At 44.3% G+C, this 26,658-nt stretch overlaps 1 protein-coding gene across 6 annotated transcripts in view; it reads left to right on the top strand.

Annotated features, from left to right (window-relative positions):
- Positions 1 to 26,658, top strand: part of LOC138503953 (uncharacterized) — an 863,233-nt gene that overhangs the window by 400,984 nt on the left and 435,591 nt on the right. For all 6 annotated transcript variants that reach the window (XM_069624086.1, XM_069624084.1, XM_069624081.1 and 3 more), the window contains one exon: positions 21,310 to 21,393. The gene's annotated coding sequence lies outside the window, so the exon portion shown is untranslated. The remainder of the gene's footprint in view (positions 1 to 21,309; positions 21,394 to 26,658) is intronic.

The following is a 26,658-nucleotide window of genomic DNA, read 5'->3' as shown; positions in this document are numbered from 1 at the left end:
TCTTTTTTCCCATAAACAGAATCCACTGGTCGCAGGCCTGCCCCATCCCTTGTTTTCCCTCTGTTACCTCACCCTGAGTACCCTGGACATTTTCCATGGGTTGCTAATATCCATAATGCAAACATTCTCCTGGCTGTACCGGATGGTACAACCTATTTACTTGAGGTTCGGTCTTGGGGCTACCGAATGGCAAAGCCCCTGTTCCAAGCCTCCTCAGAAATGGGAGGCTGCCATGTTCCCATCTGGGGCAGCTTGTAAGTGATTCCCGCATTCCCCCTGCAACCCTGCCCCCAAATTCCACAACCCTCACCCATTCCTGTCCCACTTATCTGCAGCCTCCTTGTCCCGCATTGGGAATACTTGCAGATCCTGGCGCATCCCCACCTTGTAAAAGGCCACCATGGAAAGGGAGAAGGGGACTACGTGTAGTTCCCTCCTCCCTTGTCCATAGCGGCCATCAAATAGCAAGTATACAGTTAGAACGATTGAATATTATGGGTACAGATGCAGGAATATGGAGATAAAATATACAGATTTCTACAGGCAGTGGATACAGGTTAGGGAGGGAAAGGCTGGGTTAAGTCGTTTCTGCAGCTGTGCTCCCAATAAAGCTCAATTTTAGTGAGTTTACAACAAACAGACCTTCCTAACTGCACTGTCAAATGCCTGGGTCTGCATCAGCCATACCTTACCTTCACGCCTTCTGCTTTGAGAAAAGAAGCCAAGGTGTTCCCATCTAATACCCCAGTGCACCCCAAAGGGGGAAAATCATTTAGCAACCCTTGACCCGACCATATTGTGATGTAATGGATTATTTATAACGCGCTTAATAGCCAGAGGTTTCTAAGCGCGGACCCGGGATCGAAACTGTGTTGCATCGCATCATCATGCTTCCAAGACGAGTGCATTGCCCCTGAGCTATCCTCCCGGGACCATACGTTTTTCTATGTCCGTGTTTACTGACTATAAAAAAGCAACTCTCAATTGAACGTTTCATTTTTTTCTCTGCAGGACGACATTAATAATATTCACTTCTTTTTCTTTTTTTCTGAAGGCAAGGGAAAAGAGAAAGAAAGAGAAAAAAAAGGTCAGGTCACCAATCTGAGGTTATGCTCCAACATGTTTTATGTAAGGGGCCTAGAGGTAGGGTATTTATCATATCAACATGAATGCTTGCATGGGCTTATGGCGCACATTCGGGAAGTCATTTAGTTGTACAAAACGAATACATGGGTACCAGGTGTCTAAATATTTTGGCATCTCACTCCTAGCTGCATCAATTTTATCCATGGCTATCCCAAACCATATCCTCGCCCACCACTCTTGCATGGCCGGGTCTGTGGGTGCCTTCCAATTGTGGGCCAATCTAACTCTGGCTGCTACTAGGTGATGGCTTACTAATTTTGCATTTTGACTAGACAGTTTATAGTTTCCCCCTAATTTATTTTTATTTTATTAATTTAAATTTGTAGAGCGTGCTACAGCCCGCAGGCATCGAGGCGCTATATAAGATCTTAAGAAGGCTTGAATAAAGGGTTACAATGAAGCCGCCCAAGAGTACTTGTTTACAGTTCAGGGTGATTACATAGTATCACAGAAAACATGGTTATGCATGATTGTCATAAAATGCAGGTAGAAACGTTCAGACAAAGAGGTTGGTTTTGATGGCTTTGCGGAGGCTGAGTGGGATTCAATGTTCCTGATGTGTGGCGGTAAGGAGTTCCAGAGAAGGGGTGCGACAGTGGGGAAGCTGGAGCCGCCCGCGCAGGCTTTACGGGTTCTAGGTACAGGATAGGAGATTGGAGTAGGGAGATCTGGTCTGTAGGGGAGGACAAGGTCATGTAAGCACTTGTGAGTCAAGGCGAGTGCTTTGAAAGTGATCCTCTCCTTAACTGGGAGCCAGTGGACCTGTCTTCTGAGTTCCGAGATGTGTTCTTTACGCGCAAGGCCGGTGACGGCTATTAGTGCGTTATTTTGAAATATTTGGAGTTTGGCAACGTTCTTGGCAGAAGTGCCGATGAGAAGTGCATTACAGTAGTCAAGCCTGGAACCAGTTATGGCCCTGGCGATGGTGAGCCAGTTTTGATGGCACAAGAAGGGTCTGACTGAATTGATGAGTTTAGAGTGATAGGCAGAGGAGGAGGCTATGGCGTTGACTTGCCTATCCATAGTCAGGTTGGGTTCGAGGTAGACACCTAATGTTTTGATGGAAGGTGACACAGTGATGGGGATGTTCTCGATAGAGAAAGTGGAATATTGGTTATCCAGTTTGCTCAAGGTGGAGGGGGAACCAACTAGCAGGAGTTCGGTTTTGTCACTGTTGAGACATAACCAGTTTTCTGCCATCCAAGATTGGATTGTTGTGTAGATGGGATTCAGGGTGTTCTGGTCTGCCTGGTAATCACCCGAGAGGGGGATGAGTACCTGGGTGTCATCTGCATAGTTTGTGTATGAGATGCCCAGGGAGTCCAGGATTATGAACAGTGGCCTCGTGAAGAGGTTGTAGAGGGTGGGGGCCGTGCAGGAGCCTTGCGGGACCCCGCATTTGATGGTGCTGGGGTTAGCACTTGATGAATCAGAGAAGAGTCAGAGAAGACTTTCATTGCCCTGTCTTTTAGAAATGAGTCGATCCAGTTGCAAGCCCTGTCAGAGAAATTGGCTACTCACGAAAGGTGCTAGCAGAGGGTTTTGTGTTCTACTAGATTGAATGCCGCTGAGAGGTCCAGTAGCAAGAGGAGTGCAGGTTTGCCTGCGTCTCTGAGATCATCAGTTTGGTTTTTGAGGACAAGGAGAGCTGTTTCAGTCCCATGACGAAGTCTGAATCCTGATTGCCTAAGTCCTAGCAGGTGGTTGTCTTCTAGGAATTTCTGAATTTGCAGGTAGGCTGCTTTATCCAGAATTTTCAATAGGAAGGGGACGGTGGTGATGGGCCTGTAGGTCCCCGGGATAGAGGGGTTGAGGGAGGGCTTTTTTAGGTGCAGACAAACCCATGCTTCCTTTAGTCCCACTGGGATGTGCCCAGAGCGAAAAGAGGCATTGATGAATGCTGCGATTATGGGAGCTAGGGATGGGGCACAGTCCTTGATGACTTGTGCGGGCAGGCGTTATCCTTGCAGTTGGTGGGTTTGATGGATTGGAGAAGTGAGATAACCTTGTTCTTACTCATATCCTTGAAGTCAAACACAGGGCTGAGGGTGGGCTTCTCTTGTGGCGTGTGGTCCTCTTGAGTGCTGGGAATCAGTTTGGTGAGCTCTTGTTGGTATGTGAGTATTTTGGCTTGCAGGGTTTCGAGTTTGCTTAGCATGGCTGACTGAATTGAGTTACACCATGCTTCGTCCTTCACAATCGGTGAGGGGGGAGAGGTGGGAGTCTCAAGTTCTCTGAAAATGGCTCTTCTTCCGGATTTAGCTTTAGCTATCCTAGTATTGTATGGTGAAGCTTTAGCGTTGGTGATGGCAGATTAATAATGTTTTGAGATAGATTTGAAGGCGAATCTGGTAACCTTGGTGGGGTTGTTGAGCCAAGTGGTGAAAGCGGACCTTTTTTCGCCACGCAATTTTAGGATATCCTGTGAGAACCAGGCATTGGAATGTTTGGATTTATTAGCTTTTTTGAGGGTGAGGGGTACAGCCAGGTCGACAGCCTGGGTGATGACTTTTTTGAAGTTGTCAGCAAGGCGATCAGGGTCATCAGTGAAGGGAGGTAGCAGAGCAGGTACACCGAGATACTTAGATAGGTTGGCATGGGTGAGTAGTTTGGAGCTACGGGAGATGGATGCAGGAAGGGGGATGGTGGGAGGTTGAGGAGCTCTGGAGGTGAGGATGTTGAAGAAAATACAGTGGTGGTCAGACCATGGTTTTGGGGTGATCACAGGGAGGTTTAGTGTGCAGTTATGATGGGCAACCCAGTCTATGGTGCATCATTTGGTGTGAGTGGGGCTGGAGATGGCTTGCGCGAACCCCAAGGTGCGCAGAGATTTGTTGAGGTTTTTGGCTTGTGGGTCCTTAGGGTCATTGGCCTCATTACGAGTTTGGAGGTAACCATGGAGCTATTAGCTTCATGGCTACCTCCAAACCGGGCTCCATTACCGGGTTACTGCAATGGGGACCTAACGGGTCATTCCGACATAGGAGGACCCGGTAAGTCCTCCTTGCAGGAACCATTCCTCATTCCCATTTGAGCCCCCATAGGGCTCAACGGGAATGGGGATGGAGGTAACAACGGGCACATTATAAGTGTCCCGTTGTTACCTCCCTCTTCCCCTCGCGGGACCCGGAAAAGACGTCTGGTTTTACCAGACGTCTGGTTTGGGTCCCGCAAAGGGAACCTCGTAATACGTGCTCCCGGAATGAAGGGGGCCGGTCCCGTACCGGCCCCCTTCATTCCGGGAGCGCAAGGGTCATAATGAGGCCCATTGAGACCTAAGTTGAAGTCCCCCAAGAGGAGAATTTTAGATGTGTTTTTAAGGTTGTCTGAGAGGGAGTGGAAAAGAGCATGTTGGAATTCATTGGAGGGGCCGGGAGGACGGTATATGAGGTGGATGGTGTAGGTGCAATTTTCTGAGAGCTTGAGTTTGAGTAGGAGATAATCAGAATTCTGATCAAGGTCCTTCTGAATGGTCCTGATGGATAGGGAGTCTTTGGCGATGCCGGCTACACCACCTCCTCTGTGGGAGGAGCGGTCTTGTCTGTAAATAATGTACCCTTTGGGTACTGCCAGGTTAAGGGCGGGTCCGGAGGTCTCTGTTAGCCAGGTTTCGCTGAGAAAGAGGAGGTCGAGCTTGTTACTGGTGACCAAGTCATGCACGTTGAGTACATGAGCTGATAGAGAGCGAGAATTGATCAGGGCACATTTGAGGTGGGGTTCAGAATGTGGGGAGGGTGGGAAAACGCTAGGAGAAGCCAACGCAGTAGTACGCTGGAGGTTAGGATTGAGGTCACATGACTGTGAAGTGTATGCGACAGGTGTGTGTACATTGCAAGCAGTTTTCCCAACAGTAGATATAGGCAGATCAGTGCAAGGCACATCCATGCATAGTGGCAGATCAGTGCAGGGTACATCAATGCATGGTGGCAGATTAGCGCAGGGTACATCAATGTATGGTGGCAGATCAGTGCAGGGTACATCAATGCATGGTGGCAGATCAGTGCAGGGTACATCAATACATGGTTGCAGACTGGTGCCGGGCACAATAGTACATGCTGGCAGGACAATACAGGGTGCCTCAGGCGTTGGCAGGGTAGCATGATGAGCATTGCATGGCAGTGGGGCGCCGGGGACTAGTGGGGGTACATTACAAACGGTGTTGGAAGCAATACATGGTTGAGCAGTACATGCAGCAATGGTACAAGGCATTACAAATGTAGGCATGGTATAGAGAAAGGACGCAGATATTTGTGTAGTACATGCCACTGGGGTGGGAATGCTGCAGGTGGGAGATGCATGACTCCTGGCAGAGTTGTGGATTTCTGCCTGGGGGCTGTTGGTGGCCTCAGCATTATTCAGAGAATCATTGTTAATGTTTTGAGGTGAGCAGTTTTCGGCCGTGCTGAGGCTGCACCGGAAGGCGGAGCAACTTTGTTTCAGAATGGTGCTTTGACGGCAGAGGGTCGGACGTGAGTCGCATTGTGCTCGGGCCTGTAAGGCGTGGGTATGAGCAGATTTAGATGGGTGTGAGAAGGCAGCCAGGTAGGGGGGTGTGTGTAGCCTTCGAGGGGCTTGGTCAGAGATGGAGTACAAGGGTGGATGTGGGCAGGCTTGGTGGGTGCAGAACGTGCATAAGTGTACAGGCACGTATTTGCTATCAACTGAGGGAGTGGGGATGGGCCTGGGTGCATTCCTAGTCTTGCCCTGAGATGAGATAATCGTAGCCGTATACTCGGGCAGTGGGTGGTGGCTAGTGACCAGGTCATGAATGCGCGCAGTCGTTAATTTCTCATGATGATGTCGGGGATGCAGAGATCATGGGCAGTGGCATGGCGCTTCCCTAGTGGTGGAAGTTGGTGGACAGCCTTCTGCACCTTCGAGCAGCGGAGAGATGCAGAGAGGGATGTCGGCCTTTCCTCCTGGCCTTCCCTTCGCAGCTTTGCCTCGCGGCATGCCTCCTCTCCCTTTAAAGCAGGAGAGGAGAGCGCAGCGAGGTGTGGGGCCCAATCCAGCCTTCCAGTCGCTTTCGTTGTGGCGGTTGCCATGACTAAGGCAGCAGCGGCCATCTTTTGTGTTGCGGGCCTCATGGCTCGTAATGAAGTCAGCTGGTGATTTTTGGTAGGTCAATACCTGTGATCTTCTAAATGTGTGAAAGCACCTCTTTACATTATTGCTGTATAGTTTCACAGGTCCATTTGTAGCAAAAGGCTGGTTAATAATACCAAGCCACACAGTCGCTCTCTGTTGGTCCCAACTTGGGATGTAGAGGTTCAAAGTATATAGGTCGCAAATGTAACTTATCTTGTAAAAAGATTACATTTTAAATTTAAAAAAAATAATGATAAGTCTGTGCCTTGATTCTTTTTAACAAGTTTATATCCAAAAAGTGTGTCTTCAAAAGTAGTCACTAATAATATCTTAGTGGGGAAGCAGTCCACACATCCATAAAATTAGACTCAATTGCCAATGCATTTCGGAGTTTCCTCCTTCATCAGGGCGAATCTTGCACGATACAGTTAAATCATCAGAGTAACATGAACAAATATACAAAATGTAAAATAACCCAACATACCATGTTGAAATGTTGTCAAATGCCATCAAAGTACATGTGCCGATAAGAAATGATGAAAAAAGGAAAATTAGTTAAATGTGAGTGGTTCGTGATAAGTAGAGAAGATATCTGGAAATGAATTACCTGTGAGATAGTTGATCGTGTGTAAACCAGGAAGTTTCCTGAGGTATGCTGTGAGGACGTGTTAAAGCAACGTAGCCGCTTTGTAAAACATAAGCAGGTGGCAATTAGTGCCCCAGCTTTGTGTTCTGTAGAACAAGAGAATGATGTGTAAGTGCTATGTGGCCGTATTGGGTGTAATGCAAAAAAAGATGAGCGCTATACATAAAACCCACCTGACGGCGGGGATGCAGCTTCTGTCTCTGTGCGGCATGTTACTTTCCTGTTAGTCCATTGTCATGACTACAGAAATACTTTCATACACGTAGCCGTGTCACGTAACAAACAGCGCGGCACAGACTACAGAGATGTACTATATGGATAGGTTCCCATATTGACCTAAAAAAAGGTATATTGCGCCTAGGAAATTGTAGTATTGTGTATGATGTGAAGAGATGGAAAATGTAAATAAAAGTAAATAATAGAAATAGAAAGAATATTACTGAAACAAATCTCTTAGTGATACCTCAAACCACATCCATAAATCAAAATGAAAACAAAATAAAATAAAATAAGAGATATTATGGAAATTAAATGCTGTTACATTGAAAATGTGAGAGCATTAAGCACCCAAAGACACAGGCAGTGTCGCCACAGGAGGCACCTCGGGACCCGGACTGGTTGGTCCGGGAGAAGTGTTGATGGTGCTTAATCACGGTATTTAAGCCCAGATGAAATACCACATAAATGCAATTTGATGGATGCTCAGGTAAAAGCGTGACAACACATCCAAATTGTATGTCAAACATCATGGTTATCAATGTATTCACAAACTATATTCACATAAAGAATTTCTGGTGGTATTAGAGAAACATACTATGTTGGACAAGGTATATATCCACATCGATCCAATGTTTTGTGTCATTTCAATGATTGATTAGAGAATGAACAAAACAACTAAACAAATAGATTATTCAAATAACACAATGGAAATTGATCTCCTCGTTAAGACCATTGGGAGTTAAACTCCCTAGTTTATCAATCCAGAAGGTCTCTCTTCTGTTGAGTCGTGAACCCAAATCTTAATGCAGATTATTTCTGGTTAAGACTTCTAAAATCTGAAACCTTATCTGTGTTAGGCTGTGTCCTTTATTAACCCAATGTGGAGCAACTGCAGAGTTTACATTCGCATTACGAATGCATGAGCGGTGCTCATTCCAGCGTATCTTGGCTGCTCTAGTAGACTACCCCACATAATACTTATCGCAGGGGCACTTAATTCCTTAAATGATGTTAATGCTGTCACAAGTGCCATATGTTTTAAGAAAGATTTTCTTGCCTGTACGTGGGTGATATGCTACATCGCCCTTAATCACAAAATTACAGTTAATACAATGTAAACAAGGATATGTTCTAGTGCGCTGTGTGATGGGTTCTTTCATTGGCAGTCTTGTTCTTATTAACTCATCACATAAGTTCTGGCTTCTGTGGTAGGCAAAAACTGGTAGTTCGTCAAACAAATGTACTCTGATGTCGTTCTTGAAAATACCACAGTGTTTTTTAATGGTATGTTTAATTTTGTTGCTTTCAATAGAAAATTGGGAGACGTATACAGGTGACTTAAGTTCTCTCTTCATTTTCTGAGTACTTCCTAGTAATGTATCCCGGTCCAAAACATTCACCCTTTGGGTAGCTGAATCCAATTCATCTCTCGTATATCCTCTTGCAAGGAAATTGTCTTTCATCTCAGTCTCTTGCAATAGGTAAACTTCAGGATCACTAACGATTTTCTTTACTCGTAGTAGCTGACTGTATGGTAAGTTTTTTAGCAGGCTTGGTTGGTGGAAACTCAAGCGATGTAACAGATTGTTACGGTCTGTGGATTTGCAAAAGAGAGTGGTGTTATAGCCTGTCTCTTTATTCTCTATCTTTACATTGAGGAAAGTGATCATGCTGCTAGATGTTTCCTTGGTGAATTGAATTATGTTGTCAATATTGTTGAGGTAGTCAAAAAAGATATTAAAATCAGATGCGGTACTTGTCCAGATTCCAAAGATATCGTCGATATAACGTACCCAACGGTGGATGTTCTTACTCCATTAGTTTTTGTTAAGTGCGTGATCATCTCATATTTATGCATGAAGCAGTTTGCGTATATAGGTGCCATAATGGCATCCATTGATGTACCAGAGATTTGTAGGAAGAACTGATCTTTGATTTGGAAATACAAGTTCTCTGCTATAAATTGTAAAAGAGTAAGTATGAGCTTGGATATCAGGTGCTTGCAGTAATATCCACTCCACTGACTCCATTCCTAGATTGTGCGGTATGGATGTGTACAGACTTTCAACGTCAATGGTGAACATGAAGTAATCTTGTTTGAAAGCAGTAGTCTTCAATTTTTGTGAAAAGTGCGTGGTGTCCCAGATATATGTGTTTGTATTCTGTATCAACGGTTGTAAAAAGAAATCAATGTAAATGCCCAATGGTTGGTTGATGCTGTTCATACCTGCCACAATTGGCCTTCCCGGTGGCTTAATGAAATCTTTGTGAATTTTCGGTATGGTATATAAATTAGGAATCCTTGGATGCTGGTTATTTAAGTATTTGCGAGTATGTTCATTGATACATTCAAGTTCCATGGCCTTATCCAGTAACATCTCCAGATTTAATTTATTTGACATAGTGGGGTCTTGATCTAAAGGGACATAAATTGTGTGATCCTGTAGTTGCCTCCTGCATTACACATCATAATCAATTGTATTCATAATGACTAATGCACCCCCTTTGTCAGCTGGGCGTATCGTGATGTTTTTGCTGCTGTAAAGTTCCTTAATCAAATTCATCTCGTGAGGTTTGAGATTTTTATGAGGAGGTGATTTGTAGCTTATTCTTTCCAGATCTTTAGTAACACGCTTCTGAAATATGTCTATTGATGGTACCGTGATTGGAGGTATAAAGCCACTGGTACATCAACTTATAAAGGTTTTCTTTCAAATTCACACATGGTGATGACTTGCATGCTCTAGTTAAAATATTATATCATGTTATGTCATCTATAGGGGCCCCCAACTCTTCCTCTCATTTAGTTATGCAGGTGTGAGGAGGCCCATAGCGGTTGCCATGAAGGATCCTGCATAAAGAGATCATATGACCAGGGGGGTCCCCAATAAATAGATCTTCAAATTTTGTGGTCTCTCTTCTCCCACCCCAAGTCATTTTAGAACTGCCACTCCAATGCCTCCATTGTATGTAGGCATACCTGACTGAGTCTGGGAGCAAGAACGTTTGTTTGCATTCATTAAAGGACAGAGCCCATCCATTGATACATAATTAGCCAATCGTCTTTAATCCTCCCTTGGACCATACGTTAAAGGGATGAGAATGTAGGCCTTCTGGCAATGCAGAATTTTGTAGAACTGGTGTAAGAGGTGAAGGCACAGTAGTTGTTTTCTATTTCCTACCTACCCTATCCCAGTTATAGACCAATTTCCTTGTGGCTGTGGCTGGCAATATCGCTTTAGGGTGGTGCCTTTCCTTCGGGGAAAACCCACACCATTCCTGTAATGGTAACCCCAACCCTATCTGTTCTATTATCGCCTGTTGCTTAGTATTAGAGGAAGAGTTGCTATCAAGAAATCGAGCTAGTTAGGGCGCATAGAAATAACTTTCAAGATTTGGAACACCCAGTCCTCTTCTTGACCTCGCGGCCATTAATGTGTGGCGAGAAACCCTATGATGTTTCTTGGTCCAAATGAATCAAAACATGTGTGTTTGAAGCTCCTGTAGAATATTCTTTGGGATTATTATAAGGAGTGCTCCCATCGCATATGAAAGCTTTGGGAGTAGGGTCATCTTGATGGCCATAATCCTACCCAGTGAGGAAAACTCATGTTGTGCCCTTCGTATCATATTTTCTTTCACCTCCTTACAAACAGCTGGGGGGTTCTGTTGATATAAGTGTGATTGAGCTGTCGTTTGATGAATCCTTAAATAATCCAGAGTGGGCTGGTTCCAATGAAAGCTATACAGCGCTTTCAGAGTGTTCACTACCTGCTCTGGTTCTATAATGTTTAGGATATTTGACTTTGTATAATTCATTTAAACCAAGATACTCTGTGGAATAATTCCAACAGAGATACTATATGCGATATTGTTGCATTTGAATTATGAATACAAAACAATAAATCATCTGCATAGAGAGCAATCTTGTGATGAGACTGGGCGATTTCTATACCTCTAATATGCGCATGGGAGTGGACCTTTTGAGCTACCGGTTCCCTGGCTAATGCGAACAATAAGGGAGATGCGGGGCAGCTCTATCGGGTACCCCTTGCCAGTGGAATTGGCTCTGATAACGGACTATTCATCTTAGCAGCTGGATGGACACTATTAGCCAGTATGAACTTTGTGAAGTTGGTCCTAAACCGAAATTGATGTAATACTTTTTGAAGGTATGACCAGTCGACCTGGTCAATGGCTTTTTCAGTGTCGATCGATATTACCGACAGAGAGGTCTTGTGGTGTCGTGCACAGTCTATAATATCAGTCGCTCTTCAAATGTTATCATATGTATGCCTTCCAGGGTTAAAGCCAGACTGGTCAATGTGAATGAGGGCTGGGAGAATTGGTGCTAGTGTGTTTGACAATATTTTGGAGTAAATCCGGGCATCAAAATGGAGTACCTCAATAGGTCTGTATGATGGGCATTTAGTGGCATCTTTCCCAGGTTTTAGCAGTAGCGACTAAGTCGCTTCCCCAATGGATGAGGTTACCGCTGTACTCTCAAAAAAGCTGTTAAACAGTGCAGGTAAGCGCTGGGAGAGTACCTACGAGAACTGTTTATAGAAAGCCGACGAAAAGTCGTGCGGGTCTGATGCCTTGTTTGTTGACAAGCCATGTGTAACCTGCAAAATGTCATCTGTTAAAATAGGAGCTTCTAGGTCCTCCCTCTCCTGGTCTGATATTTTGGGAGCCACCTTGAAGGAGTCTTGTAGATCCCCATCCAGGCATTTGGCTTGGAACAGGTCCTTATAATACTGAACAAGATTCTGCAACTTATCCGATTCTGCTGTTTGTGTCCTCCCCTCTTCACCTAGAAGTGCTGCAATTGTATTCCTTACCCTTTGAGTTATCAATTTATAGGCTAGCTGACGTGACGCTTTATTGGATGTACTGAAATAATAATGCTTACATTTTAGTTGTCCATAAAGCCTTCATTTCTGCTCTTCTGGTCTGTAGTTGTCTATAAAGTAATCTCGAATTCCGCTGCTTATACCGAGCTTCCAGGTCTCGAACCTGCCCCTCTATTTCCTCTTGATGTACTAACAAAGCTTGCATCCTCTGTGAAGCCTGGTGAATGAGTTCCCCTCTAATTTTAGGTTTAAAGGCCTCCCATATTGTTTCAATGGAGGTATCATTGGTAGTATTCTCTTCAAAATATTGGGTGATTCTTGTGGAGATTGCAGCCTGGTATATTGGATCTTTAAGGAGGGTGTCATTTGTACTCGACCAGAATGGCCTATGCGTTGGCTGGGAACCTAAATCTAAATGTAGCAAAATGGGGGAGAGGCCTGAGACCATGGCCAGTTTGATCGAGGAACCAGTCATTAATGGGAGTAGCGGGCGTGTAACCAGAAAGTAGCCTAGCCTTGAGTATGTTCGGTGTACATATGAAAAATGTGTGTGTTCCTTTTGAGTTGGATGAAAATCCCTCCATACATCTGCTAATTGTAGATCTTCTAGAGCATGTTGAAGAGAGGGAGATAAATGCTCCATCTAGGTTGTCATTCATTATCACATTCCAATCACCACCTAAACTAAGTTCACCACCCTGGAACTGTACTATACTTGGGAATGAAGAAGCATAGAATGTATTATGATGCTGATTGGGGCTGTAGACGCAAAAGATAGTCAGCTCTGTTCCCCCGCAATGAATGGTGATGCCCAGGAATCTCCCTAGATTATCCCTGGTCACAGCCAATTTTGCAAATTCTACTGATTTATTAATTAGGATCACCACCCCTGCCTTCTTATCCATTGAAGAAGCTAGGAACTGATGGGGGAACCAAGGTGAGTGCAGTCTGGGCCAGTCCCTCCGAAGATGAGTCTCCTGCAGTAACGCTATGTCAGTTCCCAAGTGTACTAATTTAGCAAGGATACTCCCCCTCTTATTTATTTATTTAGTTAGCATTTGTAGCACGTGTCAAACCCGTAGGTATCTGGGCACTGGAGAGCAGGTCCTACTCATTACAGGGTTACCACATGTAACCATAGAAAACATAAGTCATATGATGTATATTTACAGACATAGGATATTTACATAAACATTTTTCACTTCAGTACATAATCAGTAATATTTACATGTGAAACCTTATTAGCATAGGTAATTTACAAACGGGGTAGAGCAGATATATTCATGGGAGCATATTTTATAAGGGTGAACTGCTACACATTGGAGGCGAGGAACCAGGCTCTACGTTTTCTGCGGAATGAGATGTGGGAAGGGTTAGATCTAATGTCTATAGGTAGGGTGTTCCAGTCTTTGGCTGCCACAACTGGGAAACTACGTCCCCCAGACTTTGTTCTTTTGAATTTTGGAACAGAGACGAAAGGCTGAGGCAGAGCATGTGGTCTTGATGTTTTGAGTTGGAGTTAGTAGGTTGGTAAGATACTTAGGAGCTATGTTAGTAAGGCATTTGTGTGTGTTAGCCATTGTTTTGAATTTGATCCGGTCCTGAACCAGTAGCCCGCGCACTTTGCATTTGATTTCAGAGATATGTTCTCTTCTTTGTATGTTTAGTGCTGCCCGTAGCGTGTTGTTGTGGGTGACATGTAGTTTTTTAATACTGGCAGTCGCAGTGTCAGCCAGGAGGATATTACAATAGTCGCGTTTCGACAGAAGGAGGGTTCTTGCTAAGGTTAGGCAGCTGTCTGCAGATAAGTAGGGTCTGCAGGCATTAATGAGTTTAGCAATGTATGCTGCTGATGAGATTATGGAGTTAACTTGTCTAGAGAAGGTTAAGAATGAATCAAAGTACACGTCCAGTGTTTTAACTTCTTTCGAGATGGTAATGGTATTTCCATCTATTATGAAGTGTTTGTATTTGGAGTCAAGTTTTTTGAGGTGAGTTTGGGTGCCTACCAAAAGAAGCTCAGTTTTGTCGTCATTTAGACAAAGTTCATGTTGAGCCATCCAGGATTTGATCATCTGGTAAATGTTGTTGAGGATGGTGGAGTCAGTGTTGTAGTCTCCAGTTAGGTGAATTAGAATTTGCGTATCATCCGCGTAGTTTGTATAGGATAATCCACGTTCATCAAGGCAGTCGAATAGCAGCTGATGAATATGTTGTAAAGCGTTGGTGATACGCAAGATCCTTGAGGAACCCAGCAGGGAATGGAGGCAGGGGTGGTGTTAGCTAGATTTGAAAAAACTCTCATGGTATGCTCGGAAAGGAATGATTTTATCCAGGCAATGGCATTCGGTGAGAAGTGTGCAGCACAGTGTAGATGGTGACATAGTATTTTATGATTTACTAAGTCAAATGCTGCAGAGAGGTCTAGGAGAAGTATTATGGTTAAGTGTCCATTGTCAATTATGGTGTCCATTTGTTTTTTAGGTGGAGGAGTGCCGTTTCTGTCCCGTGTCTAGGTCGGAAACCTGATTGGCGTACGCCAAGGAGATTGTTGTTTTCCAGGTGTTCTTGAATCTGGAGGTAGGCGGCACGGTCGACGTTTTTCAAGAGGAAGGGGACCATCATGAAGGGACGGTACTTGGTAGGGATGCTGGGGTAAAGGGATTTTTTTTTATAGAAGTGGGTGGACCCATGCTTCTTTCAGATTCTTAGGGACTGTACCTTGTGAGAAAGAATTATTGATGAGAGAGGTGATGAATGGGGAGAGTTCTGTAACAGTCTTTGATTATAGCGACAGGGCATATGTCACCTTGACATCTTGATGGTTTTAAGCTGGAGATAATTTTGATGACCTCAGTAGTGGAGATTGGCCTAAATTCGAAAGGAGGGGGTAAAGGCTCTCTGGTGATTGGTGGGTCAGTGTTAATGGCTGGCAGTGTTAACTTGTCTTTTTTGTTTGTGATTTTATTTTGGAGTGTAGCTATTTTGTTGAGGAGTGCATGCTGTATGTTAGCACACCAGGTTTAATTTTTCTGACAGGTATCGGGTGGGCTGGTGGGGGACTCATTTTCCCTCAGGATGGTGAATAATTCCTTACTGCTAGATTTGGCATTTGCTATGCGCTCATTGTAAGTAGTGTTTTTAGCAAGCAGTATTGCTGGTTTGTACTTTTAGCGGAGGAGATGAATAGATCTCTGTTGTTTTTCGATGCTGAGGCTTTCCAGGTTGATTCAGCTGCAAGTTTATTCGACCTAAGATTCTTGAGGTCAGGTGAGCTGTCTGTTTATGTTTGCAGAGTTTGAGTGGGGCAATTTTGTCAATGGCTTGAAGGATGGTGGTGTTGTAGAGATCTAGCAAAGCTGACCGGTTGGCCTGTGCGTAGGTACCTTCAGTGATGGGGCCTAATAGAGAGAGAAGGTTAATGCGTTTCATGTTGCGCGTGTTTCTTGCAAGGGTAGCTGGGGTTAAGTGTGGAGTAGTTTTATTTTGGGTTTGTCTGGGGATCGTGAATGTGTTGATGTTATGGTCTGACCAGGGGCAAGGGGAATTAGCAATAATGCTGTTTGATACATTTAGATCGGCAAGCCAGTCTAAGGTGCGGCCTTTGTCATGGGATGCTTGTTCAAGACGTTGGATAAGTCCAAGAGCAGCCATTGTATTTTGAATGGTCCTGGCACTGGGATCTAGGCTGTCATAGAGGCCAAGATTAAAGTCACCTAAGATGATGATTTGAGTAGATGGTTTAGTGTTTTTTGAGAGTAGTAGAGTTATGTCCTCGTCAAAGGTTTGTAATGGTCCAGGTGGTCGGTATATGATGTGCATGGTGGTAGTTGCTGTATTGGGGTAGGATAGTTTGATTGAGAGAAGTTCCTCAGATGGAAAAGCTTGTTCATGTGATTCTCTGATGGAGAGGTCGGATTTAGCGATCAGGGCAACTCCACCTCCTTTGGTGGTGGTTTTATCTTTTCTGTAAATTGTGAATCCTTCCGGTATGGCAATGAGAGTGTGGGGCCTGCTGCAGGGTGCAGCCAGGTTTCTGTGACCCCTAGGAGATCAAGATGGTTGGTGGTTATGAGGTCATATATGTCAAGGGCATGAGCTAGGAGTGATCTAGCATTGATCAGACCACCCTTGATGGTAGTTTTGCTGACTGTGGCAGCCTGAGTGTCTTTTGGGGTTTTGTGTGGTGGGGATTGAGTGGTGAGGCTCAATGCATCATTGGGCACAGTGGGATTGGTAAGCGTTGGCGTGAAGTTATTATGGCTGGGTATCAATTTTTGCTCAGGGGCTGTGGTGGGTTGTTGGTCCCAAATGCTGGGTTTGGGTCACGCAATCAATTTAGAGCGAGGCGTGTTCAAATCATTGCTATGCATGGTCAATTCGGGGCTAATCACACTGAGTTCAGGGCTAGGCATACTCAATTCAGGGCTAGGCATTATCAATTCAGGGCTAAGCACCATCACTTCAGGGCTAGGCACCACCAGTACAGGTCTAGGCACCATCAATACAGGTCTAGGCACCATCAATACAGGTCTAGGCACCATCAATACAGGTCTAGGCACCATCAATACAGGTCTAGGCACCATCAATTCAGGGCTGGGCACAGTCAATTCAGGTCTGGGCACAGTCAATTCAGGGCTAGGCACATTCAATTCAGGGCTAGGCACATTCAATTCAGGGCTAGGCACATTCAATTCAGGGACAGGCACAATCAATTCAGGTCTAGGCATAAGCAATTCAGGTCTAGGCACCATCATTTCAGGGCTAGGCATGGTCAATTCAGGTCTAGGCATGGTCAATTCAGGTCTAGGCATGGTCAATTCAGGGCTAGGCATGGTCAATTCAGGGCTAGGCACGGTCAATTCAGGGCTAGACACAGTCAATTTAGGGCTTGGTACATTCAATATAGGGCTAGGCGCAATAAATTCAGGGCTAGGCGCAGTAAATTCAGGGCTAGGCACAATCAATTCAGGGCTAGGCACAATCGATTCAGGGCTAGGCACCATCAATACAGGGCTAGGCACAATCAATTTAGGGCTAGGTGCAATCAATTCAGGGTTAGGCATAAGCAACATAGGGCTAGGCGCAACCAATTCAGGGCTAGGCGCAATCAATTCAGGGCTAGGCACAATCAATTCAGGGCTAGGCATGGTCAATTCAGGGTTAGGCATAATCAATTCACAGCTAGGCATAGTCAATTTAGGGCTAAGGGTAATGAGTTAAAGGCTAAATGCGTTAGAGCCCGGAATGGGCATAATCAGTTCATAGTGGGAAAACTCGTAGTGCATAGGAAAGGGTGTAAGGCAGTCTGTGGTTTTTGTGAATTTTGTGAATTTGAACCTTGGACTTTCAGGGAGACGATTTTAAGATATATCTTGCATTCTCGTCCTTTTAGTAATTCCACGAAAGAGAGACATACCTATAGCCCCATGAAGGGGAGTTTGTTTACGTATCTCGGATACACTTTTAACTACCTCGTTGTCAGACCCATTACACATCACTGATGTGGCCCAGCGGATTTTGTCATTGATCTGAATATATATATATTGAGAACCTATATAAACCTGTTCCTCATCCTCACTCCTCAGAAACCTAGCCGCTGTGACTGTAAACCAATATTCCAACAGCCCAAAAGTAAAATCTGGATTTTCTAAGACCAAAAATAACATAGTCCAATTATGGGGACACTTCACCTACATAACCCAATTAGGGATGCTTGCATACGCTGCACTGCACAACTATAATGTGAAACGATTGGTGAAGATCAACTCTACCAAACGTTTACTAACTAGTAACGGGGTCTAGCACAGATCTAACCACCAACCTTGCACCCAGTGAGTTCGATATAAAATCGGAGATTTCTAAATCAACACATATTTCTAGATTGAGGAGGTTTCATTGGAGTCTACCCTCCTCTCTCATCTATCCAATGAGGGACGCTGGAGATGCCAGCATTTCTCCTTCCTAGATCTTGCTATGGACCATTCAGGATGTAACTTAGAGAGGTCCTTTGACTCAGGTAGATGTACCTCAGTTTGGGGGATTTTTAGTGTTTCCACTGCAGCTCGCAGTGAAGAGAATTGGTGTTGCGTCCCCTCAAAGGAGAAGTTGATTTTAAAGTGGTGTCCCCATCGATAATGTATCGACTTCTCCTGCAACCAGCCAGTTAAGGGGTTCATTTTTCAATGTCAAAAGATAGATGCCAAGGCTAGGTCCTAAAACAATTGAATGGACGACTCCCTGAAGCAATGATCTCCCTGCGATCTCGCCTTTTACAAGACGAGTTCTTTCAACTTAAAGAAATGCACCCATTGTCAATACATCTGGGACCAAGGCTTTCCGTTGTTGATAGTTCGTAAATATACTGTGGTCCTGGTCCAGCATCAGATCTATCTCAGTGGAGTCTCCGTTAAATGACTTAAATAAGGCCATTTAAGCGACGTGCCCAGTTACCTGATGGTTAGGTGTGCTATACAAATAAACAATTCAATTCAATTTACTAATGCCATACAGACTGAGAGTATGCACGATCTGGCAAAGACCTTAATGCCTCCTTATCCTCCTCTAGTGTAAAACGCCTGATTTTTGTACCAGGCTTGAAATTGAGACACAGTAGTAAGTCCCGGAACAGTGGGCAGCATGTGGTCAGCAGTTTGAATACTATTATCGTTGCAGGCACAAACCGATTGCTCCAAGAAATTTGGTTTCCAAGCTGCCTTGGGAGCTGGCCATTTCAAGCTTTGAAAAATAACTCTTTTGGGCAAGGAATAGGATGAAAATCTAAGTGTGGCTAGCAGTCCATGCACAGCAAGATAGAAAGGCAATATGGCCTCATTACAAGCGAGTCGGCCCCGACAAAATGCTGGAAAAAATGCAGGTAATTCCGGTTCTGCCATTTCTTCCGCACCTGCACACTTCAAGTTTGCCGGTGGGGGCAGTGATCTACTGGCTAGCCTGACCTGCCGGTATTTAAGGCCCCTACCAGCAAAGAAATGCCTGAATCACTGTCAGCAGTGATTGAGGCAATCCCATCCCATGGAGTCCTATTGGAGTCCATGGGAATGGAAACTTATTGGCTCTCTGCTGCTTGTAATATTCCGGTATTAGCGGGTTATTGGGCAGCAGCAACACTAATTGCAGTTTGCCCTTATCCCACTGGTAATACTGGCAAACTCATAATGAGGGCCATAGTCTTCAAGATCCTGATTGGAGGCTCCTCTGGGCATTCCTCGGATCCTGATGTTATTCCTCCATGCCCTGTTCTCATTGTCTTCCTTTTTATCTTCTATTTGGCGATGCTGAGTTTCTAACTCCAGGACCCATTGTGCAAGGCTGGTCTGGTTATCCGTGTGTTCACACAAGGCTGTTTCCAGGTAAGTAAGCCGTTCTTCCGTGACATGAGAATTGTCGCTGAGGTCATGTAGAGATTCTTTTATTTCTTGCATGGAGGACATAATATCTTGCTGTAGAGATTGCAGTAAGCGCGCTATATCTCCTTTCATGGCTGGCTGTGTAGACTTCCATACCTCTTGCAGATCGTGGCCGTTCTCACCCCGGCCTGCGATCCTATATTCCTCTGTCATCGGGAGCTCCCAGGGGATCACTGAGCTCTGCCACCTCGTTTGTCTAGAGGATAAGCCCTGGGGGCCGCGGAAGGTGAAACAAACCGGAGTCTCTCCCTAGGATGTCTGTGGGCACCAATTCCACACCTTAACCCTCTGTGGTGGACTCACCTGCCATGTCCACGCTAATCCCTATAGCCATTCCCACCCACTTCCTGCCCCTCCCCACTGAAAACACATCCTCCTGGGATCACAGTGTGCTAGCTTTATCAAGCAGTAACATCAAACTTTGGGCCTCATTACAGTATGGCGGTGCAGGTAAAAATGGTGGTAATGCGCCAGTAATTCAGTTACTGTCACATTATCACACTACAAGTTTGGTGTTAAGGTGGGATATTTAGGTCCAGCTTTTAGCTGAAGGTTAAATCCTCCACTTTTCAGCCAATAATTGACAGAAATACTGTCAGCTATAATTCCACCGGAATCCCCATGGAGTCCTATGGACTCCAAAAATGGGGATTAACACTGCCCTACCACCACTTGCAATGCCCCGGTAAATCTGAGAGACCGAGTGGCGGTAACAGTAATCCGTTTGTTGATAGTTGGCAGATTTACCACCAAACTGTCTGCCAGTGTTACTTCAAAGCAGTCTTGTGAGATTTAATGGCTTAATGTAAGTTGTTAATATGCTACTGGTGTAATACAAATGGCTTAAACAAGTGTGCTCTCAGCCACTTGATTTATAAGCAATATGGGTGTCCTTGACTGAAGTTCTGTTTAAAACAAACATTGGCAAAGCCAGCAGTTTTGGCTTGTTTATACATTTTAGCTGACCATTTTCCAGAGACTGCTATTTTATGTCAGGTACACACATTATTTTGCAGCTGCTACCATTATTGGTCAGTTGTTACCATTCCGGCAGTGCCTGGCAAATGACTATCCATACCTGCACAAAAGCCTACACTGTTGGAATTTGCTATCCTTGTTCATATGGAGTCAATCCGGAGAGTAGCATTCTGACACTGGAGAGTTGAGCCCTGCTTCAGGCTGGTCAGGAGAACATCTGTTAGTCTCGTTTCTGGCAGTGAGAAGGGCGGTCTCAGCCCAGGCAAGCAGTGTGCATTCACTCCTTATGGATCATCTCGCTACTTTTTCTTTTGCAAATCTGTAGTCTGGCAATACTTTAGTGTCTGGTATAGCAGTGGCCACAACAGATAGTGAGAATCTCCACCAGCTTGCTACAAATGTGTTGTGACGCAGTTCTTTTATATTGATTGTGCAGGAGTAAAAGTGGAGGGGCATCAGAGTGTTACGATTAAGTCGTTGAACCTGTGATGACCATTGCAGCGGTGCTGATTGGTGGAGGACTGCCTTGAGACACCAGAAATGATTGGCATTTTGGCTGGCGAGAAAGGCACTTGTTCTGTCTAGTAAGGACACGATTAGGGATTGGATGGTTGCTTGGAAATTGGATTCTGGGAAGGTGGAGATGATTTTGTGGACTGTAAGGCTATCTCTGCTTTAGGTGCAGTGTGAGCAGTTAAAGAAAGGTGGCTGTTGATGTACAATCAGGGAGACGTGGCACCTGGAATGGAGCGGGTGAGAAGGGACATGTGGCTTGCAGAAGGAGATGGCACTTTCTGGAATGGAGTTTGTCACGCACAACAGCAGCAATGGTGTAAAGAGCTATGCGCTAATAACCTTATTTATTTCAGGTGAATTATTTTTGAGCGTATGACCATATTTATCAGGCCCGCTTAATGGAAACTAAAGCATATACTGTTCTTCATTTCAGACAATACGAGGACACCAGAAAGCAGTTACAGATCGTCATCCTGAAGCCGTCTCCTCTCCTTCTTATGGACTGCAATAGATTCAGGTAATTCACCTGGCTGCTGCTGCAGCTGGTCCCCAGGTGTAACCATAGTCCTGGTATTTAAGGTGTTGGTGTTTGGATGCCACCTGTTGTGCAATTGACCATTCTTTCTTGGGTTGCAGGTGATTTGTTGGCACTCAAGGGATCCATATTTTTCAAGTATAATTGAGTTTAACAATCATCTTATTTTCCAAGGAACGTGGTACACTAATGGTTTATTCCGATGCGATGCCCCAGCCAGCCCACTGTTCAAGTAGAGGCCATCCGAGTGGCGGGCCAGCTATGGCAGTGAAAATAGGCTATGGTAAATCTTTACCTTCTTCATGAACATCCTCAACGACAAATCAAGACCAATGTGGCCTTATCACATTTTTGTGAGAACTTTACAGTGGCAGTCTATATAAAACCTTCTGTAAACCTTTATTATAAAACTGTTTGCAGCAGGCAGAAACCTGCAGCACATCACCAAATAATCCAATAGGGAGGCAGCAGCAAAGGTAGAGGCAAGGTTTATTTCCATACAGCTGTGCGGAAATGGGCAGTCACTGCTGCAATGATGGTTGCCGTTCATCACCATCTGAAGCTCATGTATGTACACAGACCTAAAGTACAATGCCCCAGCTGCCACAAGGGTCTGTTTTTGATTGTTGACAGGAACATCTGGACAGGGCTTTAATAATAACAGGTGATTTTAGTACCAACATTGATTATACTCTGTCAAAGGTTTCTTGAGTTCAGACAGGAAACATGCCCAGTACATTCCTTCCCCCTAAGTCACAAGACTGTCCAAGGAGCATGGCTGTGTATTATGAACTGCAAAAACTGGCCCTTGAATGTCTACGTGACTGGATTCCTTATGACCATCCACAGAACTCTCGTTTTCATTGAACACAGCCACTAGTCCTATTGACTTTACCATTGTTTGCACCAAACCCTATGATAAAGGCCGAGCTAATCGTAGTGATTATCTTTCTCTTGTAATGACTCTATGCGCCATAATATCGTTAATAACAAGCATAGATTGATCTGGCCAGCTGCAGCTAGATTATTTTGAAAGAAACTGGCAAGTGAGTATTCTCTTAATGTATCCCCCATAAACCAGCGGTTATACCAAACTATGTAGTCCAATTATGTGTCTGATTCCAGGTCCTTGGATGGCCGGGCCGAAGAGCTGTAAAATCACCAAACCAACCGGAACGGCAGTGCCTTGTTATAATAATGATACCAGTATTGAAAATACTTTCATGTTTTATATGATGCTTCCTGCCTGATTACTATAGCTTCGAAGCACTTTAATATTAGGTGTTAATAATTGGGTGAGCTTTGATGCCAAAAGAGAAATGAGGTCCATTGTGAACCTTGGTCTTAAAGGGGTCAGATAACAATCAAGCTGCCCCTGACAATTAGACAATCACATTGGAGTTGAAACGTGGATATAATTCCTGGAAAAGGTATACACTACGAAGGATCAGTGTGTCCATGGGCAGAAGTCCATTTTATTAGGTGGTGGACTGATGTACATGCCCCTTTCAGGCAGGAGTGGACTACATGGAAATTCTTCTTACAAGAAGACAAGGGGCAATCGTCCCGCATAAAAGATAGCAACAAGAAGGACCTAGCGTCCTATAAGCTCATCTCCCTACTTGATTCATTTATGAAGACTAATCGAATAATCGGGTCACCTGAAAATACTGTTGCACCAGGCAGGATTTAGGACTGGAGTAGGTATTCAAATTCCTACTTTCACCCTGTCATATCTTCCAAGGAGGAATTTGATCTTATTCACAGAGTACTCCTTTGGGGGGAAATTGGAGATCCTTGTTGGACAATAGAACTAAGAGGGTTAAATACCCCCACCCCAGCCCCCGCTGATACCTGAGCTCAAATCCATGCAAGTTTTAGGGAGAGACCAAAAGTAGTTTATCCACACACACTGGATTGATATAGAGCTGGGTCTTGGAGCTAAAACTATCGGTTCTCTAGCGGCTTCACCAGCGAAAACGATTTGGAGTGGGAAAGCATGGGACTTGAGAAAGCAATGAAATGGTTAACTGCTTTGCTTTCTAATCCATACCCCAAATATGTGAAGGCATGGTCCCCTCATAAGATTTAGCAGGATCTAGGACCAATATTCTACAGACCAGGGATGATGCAAAACATGTCCCTGTTAAAGGTGCCACTGGGCCACACATTATATGTTGTGATCTATAGCAGCAAAGGACTTCATTACATAGAAGATGAAGGAACAATAACTAGAATATGTGAATGTGTATGTTACAGATAAGGTCCTCGCTTTCTTGCATATCCACCAGTATCCAGCTTGACTGGCACACACATGATGGTTTGCCTGTTCCACATAGACTGTACATATCTGCCCCAGATAAACCTCCTCATGTTTTGCAATGATGATACCAAAATTAAAATAGAAGTTTTACAAAAATGTTCTTGCGCTGTTTTTAACTTTGGAAAGGAGGAGATAAACTGTGTTTTAGGTATGTATATGACGATGTAATTGTCAATCAATGAAAATAGGTGTAGAACGAAGCAGGAGGCCATGGGTCAACCATGCAAAAGAAACTGCGTCATTGAAAAAACAAAGGAAATGCTCTTTCACCAACTGGCTGTTTGCGTGACATGCTTTTTTCACCCTGTGCCATTCTACTAGGTATCGGCGTACATGTGAACTGGGTATTTAATGTGTTGACAGAAAAGTGACATTTCAGCCCAATTTATCAAAAATGCTAAAACCACATTTCAGTCACTGCTAAGTTTTGACCTTCTGTATACTGTTTACTAGTGACACTCGACCGCACGGCCTAGTTAGAAAAATTGAGTGCTGCGTGAGCAGTGTTTCAGAGACCACACCGGTAGCAGCACTTCACCAGGAATTTGAGCTTGACGCCATTGCTTGTACAACAAAGTCTGACAAGGCTACTTGCTTCGCTTCTTACGATGATCCATTGTCTTTTCCCTCCCCAAGAGATCCACCCAAAGAAGGAATTGCCTAGGGTAATCACTGGAATTCCTCTGACTGAACTACTATGTCCAAATGACCCAGTAGAGCCGTTGCAAGAGTTTTTGGGGGGTGCATATGATCAAGAGTTAGAATGCAGAACTGCCTTGAACCAGTTATCCAAAGCATGTTCAAATTTCCTTGGCACCTGCCTTTCTATCTTGCTGTGCATGGACTGCTAGCCACACTTAGATTTCCACCCTATTCCTTGCACAAAAGGGTTATTTTTCAAAGCTTGAACTGGCCAGCTCCCAAGGCAGCTTGGAAACCAAATTTTTGGGAGCAATCAGCTTGTGCCTGCAACGATAACAGTATTCAAACTGTGGACCACATGCTGGCCACTGTTCCGGGACTAACTACTTTGTCTCCATTTCAAGCCTGGTACAAAAATCTGGTGTTTTACGCTACAGGAGGAGAAGGAGGCATTGAGGTCTTTGCCAGATCGTTCATTCCCTCACTGTGTATGGCATTAGTAAATTGAATTGAATTGTTTATTTGTATAGCGCACCTAACCCTCAGGTAACTGGGCGCGTTGCTTAAATAGCAAGGTTACAATAAATGGTTATAATAACTGGATACAATATAGTACAGGTATCAGGATGTGGTGGGGATAACAGTTATATACAGAGAGATACAGCAATGCAAGCAGATTACAGTGATATACATGTTGATACATTGTTAGACTATACAGTTATACGTATCATAAGGTCCGTCTAGTAAGTAGAAGGTAAGAAAGAAATGTATTGAGTCTCCTGGATGGCAAGCCAATTTTTTGCAAGAATCCTGAATCGGGAAAATGAAGGTTCTGCTCTTAGAGCTGTGGGTAAGGAGTTCCATAATTTGGATGCTTGGACAGGGAAGCTACTACCCCCTGATTTTGTAAATTCAATCTCGGGACTCTAAGGCAGAGTAGTTGAGCGGCTCAGGTAGGCCCATCTGATTGGTTTTTGGTGAATCTATCTGTCAGATATTAGGTGCTGAATTGGACAGGCACTTGTGAGTGAGTTCGGGTGAGTGTTTTAAAGGAAATTCTGTTCTTTATCGAGAGCCAGCAGGCATTACGTCTGATTTCTGATATGTGGTGTGATCTCGGTATGTTGAAGGCAGATTTAAATGCGTTATTTTGCAATACTGGAAGTTTGTTCAGGTTTTGCTTATAAGTACCTATTTAGAGGGCGTTGCAATCATCCAATTTAGATAAGTGCTCTAGCTAAAGTGGAACAGCTTGTTATTGAAAGGAAAGGTCTGCTGGCGTTTAGGAACTTGCAGGTGTAGGCTGTAGCGCAGGCTGTCACATTTACTTCCTTGGTCAATGTTGAAGTTGAGTCAAGATAGAATCCTAATGTCTTTACTTCCTTAGTGACTGAAATATTAATCCCGCCAATGTTAAAGAATTTGTGGTGTCCAATTTGTTAAGTTTGGCTTGGGAGCCAGTAAGAAATAGTTCTGTCTTCTCATCATTGAGACAGAGGCCGTGAGTGGCCATTCATGTCTGAATGATGAAGTATATTTTGTTTGGTAGTTTTATGTCCAGGTCGTAATTCCTGGTGATGGGAATGAGGACTTAGGTGTCATCTGCATAATTATTGTAGGTGACACCCAAGTGGTCCAGATCATCAAACAAAGGCTTGGTAAAAATGGTGTACAATGTCCGATGGACGTAGGACCCTTGTGGAACTCCACAGGTTACTGGTGCTGGATCCCCTAACTCTGCACGAGCGAAGACTCTCATTGTTCTGCTGTCAAGGAAGGATTGTATCCAGGCCGTGGCCGTGGCTTTGTCTGTGGCAGAAAAACCTTACGTTCATTGGATTCGATAAAATAGACTGGACCTAAATAGAAGAGGCAATGACAGTACCACAAAAGCATCCAAGCAGTCAACACAGTGTCCTGTTAAGTTTAATTTTAATGGTGTTTTAATTGCTGTATTTTTACTCCTACGTCCCTTCCCCTTTCTGCCATACCAGTGGGCTGCCTATTCCACGAGGAGGCAAACAGAGTCCTTTTCCAATAGCAATATGGAAGTATGAATGATAGAGATGCGCACAGCCACCCTTGGTCCTCACACTCCACAGTCCATACCCGCTCAGAGGTTTTTCCTGCTCCCAACGCGACTAGAGGAATAAGTCAATTATATGAATGTCTACCTTACAGGGAAGATCCTCCATCTCCTGCACAGCCAGCCGTGTCTGTAACACGCAAATGCCACGTGCATGATTATTTTTGTCCGTTCCATATATGGTGTATAGAACTGC

This window comes from Ambystoma mexicanum, chromosome 11 (assembly GCF_040938575.1).
Source record: "Ambystoma mexicanum isolate Mex_15411 chromosome 11, UKY_AmexF1_1, whole genome shotgun sequence".
In the NCBI taxonomy this organism is placed as follows: domain Eukaryota; kingdom Metazoa; phylum Chordata; class Amphibia; order Caudata; family Ambystomatidae; genus Ambystoma; species Ambystoma mexicanum.
This window is presented reverse-complemented; position numbering and strand designations above follow the sequence as displayed.